We start from the raw sequence: 8,732 nt of genomic DNA on the forward strand, positions 1-8,732 counted from the left end.
CCCTCTGTTGTGATCCCGGTCAGAGCAGTCAGTGGTGGTAGCTGGGCACCATCTAGCTGTACTGGACTCAGTCTGGTGGAGGCCGTGGTAGCTGTAGTCTTTTAGTCCTTTGGACTAATCTTTGCCTTGTATCTTGTTCTCTTCATTCTCCCTTGCTCCTGAAGGGGTGAGACCAGTGGAGTATCTTAGATGGCTGTTCACACCACCTAGAGAGTTTTAACCAGTTGCTGTCGAGTTGACTCTGACTCATGGCGAACCATGCATGTAGAGTAGAACTGTGCTCTATAGGGTTTTCAGTGGCTAATTTTTCAGAAGTAAATTTCCAGGCCTGTCTTCTAAGGCACCTCTGGGTGGATTTGAACCTCCAACCTTTTGTTTAGCAGCTGAGCACATTAACCATTTGTACCACCCAGGGACTCCTAGAGAGTGTTACTGTAGCTTTTTACTCCTACCCTAAAGAAGCATATGTGTATGTGTATTAATAGGAAGGTTTATTTTAGATAGGTTAGGTAATTTCTTTTTTTTTAAATATAATTTATTTTTTTTGTTGTTGAGACTGTACACAGCAGACATACACCACTTAAGCAGTTTCTGTGTGTACAATTCGGTAACATTGATTACATTCTTCAACTTGTGCAACCATTCTGACCCCTGTTTTCTGAGTTATTCTTCCCCCATTAACATAGACTTACTGCTCCTTAAGGTTCCTGTCTGATCTTTCAAGTTGCTGTTGTCAGTTTGATCCCATGTAGATAGATCTTAAAAGAGCATAATGCTCAAGACAGACATTCTTTATTAGTTAAGCTAAATTATCGTTTGATTTTAAGAAGACTTTAGGGAATCTTTTTGGTTTAAGGTTTAGAGATTATCTCAGGGCAATAGTTATGGGGGTTCATCCAGCCTCCATGGCTCCAGAAAGTAATTTCTTATTGGATTATCTTTTGTTGTGTTCAGTTACTCTCTGTCGTTGTTGTGTGCTGTTGAGTCAATTCTGACTCATAACGACCCTATAGGACAGGGTAGAACTGCCTCGTAGGGTTTCCTAGGCTGAAAGTTTTATGGGAGCAGATCACCAGGTCTTTTCTCCCATGGATTGGCTGGTGGGTTTGAACTGCCAACCTTTTGGTTAGCAGTGCATGCTTAACCACTGTCATCAGGGCTCCTTAAAAACACTGTAATAAATATGAATAATTTAAAAAGGCAATGTCTGGTAGGTTTCCACACTGCCATATCAAAGCCAATGGAGTGTATAATGGGAGCTTCACCGTAAGTCTTAGAGTCCCTTGATTCTGAAACAGTGTATCTCAGATCTCATTCAGAATTTTTATCTAAACCTAGGTGGTCATTGATGAGGGTACCTATTCGGGGCGGGAAGAGAAACGGTTGCTAATGAAGCTGCTCGCTGCTGCTTTCAGTCGTAGCTCAGGACTTTATATTTTGAGAACTTGAGGATGTATTCAGAATTCTGTCACATATAGAGTGGTTTAGTATTTTGGAGATTTGAGAAAGAATAAAAATGATGCTGAACTTTAAAGAGAACTAAATAAAGAACAAAGCAGCAGGAAGTGCCGTGTGCAGAATATGGATGGGCTCTTTTCTCCTCTAGGGTGCCTGGCATGAAAAGTACCAAATGGCAATTTATTTTCTTTATATACAGTTTCCCCTGAAATATTTGTCTATCAAGCCTGTCAGAAGTGAACACAGTTGCAAAATGAGTGACTAACTTGATTTGAGGACTAAAAGCGTTTTTCTTGTCTTTTCACCTGTGATGCGACATTACTGTTTCCTCTAGGAGTGAGTAAATGTTAGGGCAGAGCCTTTGGCGCCTGAGGTACCTAACTCCTAACTCACTTAGTTGGCCACTTGAGAGCGTTTATTCTGAAAACAGACATTTCAGCTCAGTCTTCTCTCATGTGGTGTGAACAACTGAAGGTTCTGTTGCAGCAAGTACCAAATAACAGTTAATAGCTATATATTTGTGCAGTTATCATATTCTATATATATTGGGATGTATATGATTATACAGAATATATAAGTATATATAAAATGTATAGGTAAGGGTTGGTGAATTTGTGGGCAGAATTTTCTTTATGGGTGTAGGTGTACCTCACTTTATATTATAAGGCTATCCTCCATGTGTGTATACATCAAAATTCCAAATAAATTGAATCATACTCTGTCGTGTATGGAGTGGTTTAGTACTAGGAACACTTGCTGGTAAGGAAACTCAGTGGGTAGATAATTTTACAAAGTGAATACGTGTTCATTTTTGCTTTGTATAATTTCTATATATTGGGTTTGCTTAAAGGAGGAGTTCTCCTGATACAACCGTATTATTCTGAAAACCAGAGGTGAGAAACTACAGGAAGGGTTTATGTTTGTAGTAAATTTGGTTGGGTGGCACTCTTTCAAGCTCTTGACAAATACCTAACATTTTTTTAGGATACCTGTAGGCCAGAGCTTTGGACCAGTTCAGACTGGTTCATGGCTGATGAAGCGAGACCAGAACAGACCTGAATTTTTACAGTTTGGATGACCTAGAACGGGAAAAATTACGGGTTGAAGCCCTGGAATGGGAGACTTGGAAGCGGTGTAGTGAGCCCTTTCAGGAGCCTAATGCGTAAGATTGGATTATTGGCAGGACTGTGGAGAGCGACACATTCCAAACGGCGCAGTCGGCCACCATCTTTGAGTGGGACATTGCTGTGTCAGACTCTGCTCAAAATCCAACAGGCAAGACAGTTGGCCCCTATGCCACGCATATGATGCCCTTGTTTTTTTAAGAGGGAGATTAGGTTTCTAGCAGGGCTTTGACCCATAATTTTTCCTGTTCTAGTTCACTCAAAATTAAAAAATTCAGGTCTGTTCCAGTTTCACTTCCTCTGCCGTATGACTGAACTGGGAAGAGCCGGTTCAAAGCCCTGCTGTAGGCTGAGGAGAATGTGGAAGGGATCAGAGGTCATTGTGTTTTGAGACAGTGTTTCCTTTCTTTACAAATGTAAAATTCAGTTCTAATGGAGTGAGCCTTAGGCTCCTCCTGAATAGTAGATACAGTGAAACCTGTGAGAGCTTGAACTCGAAGGGACTCCCTTGTTTTTCCACATCTTGCAAGTTTTCTGCCTTTGATAGTGTGCAGTCTTACCACTTTTCTATAGCTCGCTTTAGTAGAAAATATTTGTGTTGTCCTTCGCTGACATGTTTCTGCCTTCCACAGGTTCTGGCTTTTGCAGGCTTTAACGTATTAACAACTTGTTGGAAAGAAAATAAGGAAACGTGAAAACAAACAAAACACCCAAACCCATTGCTGTTGAGTCCATTCATACTCATGGTGACGCCATGTGTGATAGAGTAGAACTGTGCTCCAAAGGGTTTTCTTGGCTGTAATCTTTACAGAAGCGGATTGCCAGGCCTTTCTTCTGTGGTGCCACTGGGTGGGTTCGAGCTGCCAGCCTTTTGGTTAGTAGTTGAGTACAAATCATGAAAGCAGATATTAATGGGACCAAGGACTTGGACTCTGTAAGGAAGGGTGAAGTTTGTAACCAGGGCTTCGAACTGGTTCTTCCCAGTTCATTCATGGCCAAGGAAGTGAAACCAGAACAGACTTAAATTTTTAAAATTTGCATGGTCTGGGACAGTAACCAGAATGAGAAAAATTATGGGTCAAAGCCCTGCTAGAAACCTTATCTCCCTCTTAGAAAACAAGGGCAACCTACACGTTATATAGGAACCAAATCTCTTGCCCGTCAGATTTTGAGCAGAGTTGGAAACAGCAGTGCCCCACTCAAAGATGGTGGCCAGCTGTGCTGCTTTGAATGTGTTGCTTGTCACAGTCTTGCCAATAATCCAATCTCACATATCAGGCTCCTGAAAGGACTCACTACACCTCTTCTGAGTCTCCCATTCCTGGGCTTCGACTTGTAATTTTTCACATTCTGGTTATTGTTCCTGGTCACCCAAATTATAAAAATACAGGTCTGTTCCAGTTTCGCTTCATTGGCCATGACTGTACTGCTTTGAAATGGTTCAAAGCCCTGTTTGTAGCAAACACATGCAGCTGCATTAAATAATGGTGGAGATGAAAAAAAGTAGGCAAGTTAGAGGCCTCCAAGTAGTTTATTCTTACGGTGGTAGTTGGGAGTGAAGGAGTATTATAATTATCTTTTCAAACTACTGAGATGTCCTCTCCTTACAGATTTTGATGTGTTTTTATAGAGTTTAAGTGTTCTACCCCCAAAATGAGAATCCCTGCTGGGGTCTGTGAGGTACCATTCCTGAAGGTTTATTGGCCATACACCTGCTGGGTGTATTGGGCAGAAAAAATTGACAGACTGAGCTCTAAAACTGTGAAAAATTCAGAGGGAAGTAGGAAAACATCTGTGTTTGTAATTTGCATTGAGATAGGACTAGAACTTTTGTAATGGACTAGATGGAACCTCACTCTTTTTTTTTGAAATGTGGAGGGCAAGATAAGCAATGGCTAGGGTGGAGGTGGGCAATTACTATTTTAAAATTGCCAGCAATTTTTCTACTTTTCTATAGTGAAAGTCTGACTCGACATCTGAGAGCAGATCACTCCTTTTACAACAAAAGCAACTTCAACAGGCTTTTTGGTTATGTGAAGATAAAGGCAAGAAGCCATCCTGGAGTGGAAAGGTTTAATGCAACCAGAAGCTAAACTGTTCCATGTTGTTAAAGTAAATGTCATCTTCAGTTAGGTGGTATAATAGAATATTTTGGTTGGGAAGGGGTGTAAAATGGGTTTTTCCTTTGACAGGAGCCTGAAGAAGGAGGTTTGGGATGTGATATCCTGGTAGAAGACTTGGCAACAGGATGCAGGGCAGGTGATAAGGAGAGAGAGGGTTGCCCAGTCTGGTGAGGCTTGGTCTGGGGACCTGGGGCAGCTGCATGTGACATTTAGGTTATAGTATCTGCTTAGAGCATAATGGCTTTTTGTGGTGCCCAGCTCTCAGTGAGATTTTTTCCTGGGTGTTTATAGGGTGGGCCTATGCCTACATCCCTGGATGCTGTAAATGGTTAACATGCTTGGCTGCTAACTGAAAGGCTGGAGGTTCAGATCCACCTAGAGGTACCTCAGGAGAAAGGCCTGGCAATCTACGTTGAAAAAATCAGCCATTGAAAACCCTATGAAATCAACAGTTACTCTAAAGCAAAGATGAGAAGGGGACAGGGAAACTAGAGTGCTAGAAACGGAACAACCAGAATGCAGTTAAAAAGAATGTTGACACATTGTGAAAAGTGTAACTAATGTCACTAACAATCTGTGTAGAAATTGTCAACCAAACCCATTGCCATCATGTTGATTCCGACTCATAGCGACCCTATAGGACAGAATAGAACTGCCCCACAGGGTTTCCAAGGAGTGACTGGTGATTTGAACTGCCAACCTTTTGGTTAGCAGCCAAACGCTTAACCTTTGTGCCACCAGGGGAATCTAATTTGCTGTGTAAACTTTCACTGAAAACACATTAAAATATTGTTAAAAAAAAATCCTATGGAGTGCAGTTCTACTCTGATGCACATGGGTTGCCATGAGATGGAATCGACTCAGTGGAGACTGGTTATGCCTATGTTGGTCAGAGAGTGTGGGGCCAAGAGTAGCCTGGAAACGTCACTCCAGGGAGTGAGCAGAGGTGGTAGCACATGCACTTCCTTTTGTGTCATCTCTGGAGACAGGCTCTTATACTCTGATACCACCTCTAGGCCTAGAGAGAGGGAGGTTTTGTTCTCATCTCCGTCTGGGGCTTGTCTCCCTGAATCTTAATTTCCTGTCTCAGTAGCCTCTTCCTGGGTTGACTGACAGTGGCAACACCTGTCCCTTCAGGAGAGCTCCTCTCCCACTAATAGCAATGTAGTTGGGCCTGAAGTCCCTGATGAGAAAACCACAAAATAGAGTGACACCCCTATATAGACTAACACCCCACATGGATGAAGTGAGTAACCTAGTTGGTAACTGTCTTTGATCTATGTTTCTCAACTGGGGAGCTAATCTAGCCAAGGTCCTGAGCACGGGAGCTTTCCTCATTCTTCCTCCTCTGGCCCAGGGAGGCAGTGACTGAGGGAAGAAGCACACTGACCCAGGGAGGAAGCGTGTCTGCTTTACCTTTCGCTAGGGAGCCTGAGTTGGTTGTGAGGGAGTTAGCAAGGCCAACTGTCTTTCAGTTTAGCTTTATCTGTAGTAAAGGTGGTATTTTGTGCCTCATCTCTTATTCTGCTATTTTATTTCTTAATTGGTTCAGGACTCAGGCAGGAAAAGAAAACCCCACAAGAGTCAGTGCTTAATTCTGTCAATGGCTTAATCTGTAAATTGGGGCGAGCTATTTGTACCTCTATTTCTCTATCTGTAACCTGGAGCCATGGCAATGGCTGCTTGGATAAGGGTTAAAAAAAGAAAAAGTGCCTTAAATTATTGTTTGAAAGATGTAATTGCTGGCCCCATCCCCCTGATAATAGATAATCATTGTTTGGCAACATTTTCTAAATTGTATCTGAGAACCTTGCCGCTGTGACACATGGATTTCATTTTGTTTGGCACCATATGCTCCTGTCTGCTGTGAGTAGTGTAATTGCTCTGTGTCATCAACATTGGGCGCCCACAGCTAATTTGTGGGGAAATGCTCCAGCACGGTGGACCCTGGGTGGGGCTTGTCTGTTGATTCATTCCAGTGGAGGGGGGCCCAGACCCTCAGCATGCCCCTCCCTCCTACACTGGTTGCGGTAAGGACAAGCCTGCGGTTTCTCTGAGAAGAACTTTGCCCCGAGTCTCAGATGAGGTCATTTGTTGGATCTTTGTTGTGTTTATGTATTCCATGTGCTATTTTCAGTACTGGTGATCTGAGTTCAAATTCTGACTTTACCTCTCAGTAGCTGTGTGACATTGAGCCAGTGACTTTTCCGAAATGGCATTTCCTTCTCTGTAATATGAGACGAATTCTTACCTTGCGTGGTTGTTGTGAAGACTTAATTATCTGAGGTAAGTGAACTTGGCCCGGTGTGTGGCTGGTAGTGAGCACTCAGTACATGGTAGTGATTATTTTCAGTGGAGTGCTCACTCCTTGCTCACATAGCAATTATGAAGAGTAGTGATTTTTTTCTTTAAACCTTCACATGCATTTCTAGCCCCCCTAAATGCTTGCTCCTCAAAATATGATCCTTGGAACAGCAGCGTTTATGATCATCTGAGAAAACGTGTTGCTGATAAAGCATCCTGTATGCCAAAGCATCCGGTGGGTGAGATTTAGGTTTGTTCTTGCCAGGGTCAGGGTGGCTGTGAATGCAGCTAATACAGGCCATGTCTGTGTTGAAGAAATTTCAGGAAAGCCAGGTGAAGATGTCAAGGATTTCATTTTACTTGGATCCACAGTCAATGCCCATGGAAGCAGCAGTCAGGAAATCAAATGACATACTGCATTGGGCAAATCTGCTGCAAAAAGACCTTTTTAAAGTGTTAAAAAGTAAAGATGTCACTTTGAGGACTAAGGTGAGCCTGACCTAAGCCATCTTCAGTCGCCTTATATGCATGCAAAAGCTGGACAATAAATAAGGAAGACCGAAGAAGAATTGATGCATTTGAATTATGGTGTTGGTGAAGAATATTGAATATACCATGGACTGCCAGAAGAACAAACAAATCTGCCTTGGAAGAAGTACAGTCAGAATGCTTCTTAAAAGCAAGGAAGGCAAGACTTCATCTCACATACTTTGGACATGTTATCAGGAGGGACAGGTCTCTGGAGAAGGACATCATGCTTGATAAAGTAGAGGGTCAGCCAAAAAGAGGAAGACCCTCAATGAGATGGATTAACACAGTGGGTGCAGCAATTGCTCAAACATAGCAACGGTTATGAGGATGGCGCAGGACCAGGCAGTGTTTTGTTCTGTTGTTGATAGGGTTGCTTTGAATCGGAACGGACTTGACAGCACCTAACAACAAAAGGCTTGGTAGGGATTACCATGGTAAAAGTGATTTCCCAAGAGTGGATATTCCTCACTGCAAATAAATTTATAATATAGTTCATATTGTGGAGACTGTAGAGATGAGGAAACTAATCCTTCAGTAAGTAGGATGAGTTGGCAATCTGTGTGTGTGTGTGTGTGTGTGTGTGTGTGTGTGTTCACGTTCCAGATGATGATTGCTGCTCTTCTGTGGCTGAGGCACTTGGTGGGGGCACACGAATGGCAGTACAAAAGTATTCTGGGCTCTGCTCTCAGTGAGTTAATGAGCACATAAATAATTCTGATGCAACTGGGGAGTTCTAACAACATACCTCTGAGAGGCAGGCCACTGGGCCATCCTGACAATGAGCACTATTGAAATTCTGAGTAGGGACTGTCACGTCTCAATGGGTCACCTCCGGCCATACTGTTCTTGCTTCGACTGGCACACACACCAGGCACGTTTCTGCCTCAGGGCTCTTTGCACTTGCTGTTCTAACTACCTGGAACACTCTTCCTGGAATATCTGCATGTCTGTCTCCCTCCCCTCCTCAGGTCTCTGCTTGCATACCCCCTTCTCGGTAAGGCCTTTCTGATTGTTCTATTTAAGGTGGCAATATTCCTCACCTGCACTCTCTACCATCTTCCCTGCTGAATTTTCCTCCAAAGTGCTTACCACTGACTACGTGGTATGCATCTTCTCATATATTTGTTTATTGCCTGTCTTCCATACTGGATTGTGGATTCACAGGGGCAGAATTTTTTTTTTTTTTTTTTTT

The sequence above is a fragment of the Trichechus manatus genome, unplaced genomic scaffold, assembly GCF_000243295.1.
Source record: "Trichechus manatus latirostris isolate Lorelei unplaced genomic scaffold, TriManLat1.0 scaffold00050, whole genome shotgun sequence".
NCBI classification, from domain to species: Eukaryota; Metazoa; Chordata; class Mammalia; order Sirenia; family Trichechidae; genus Trichechus; species Trichechus manatus.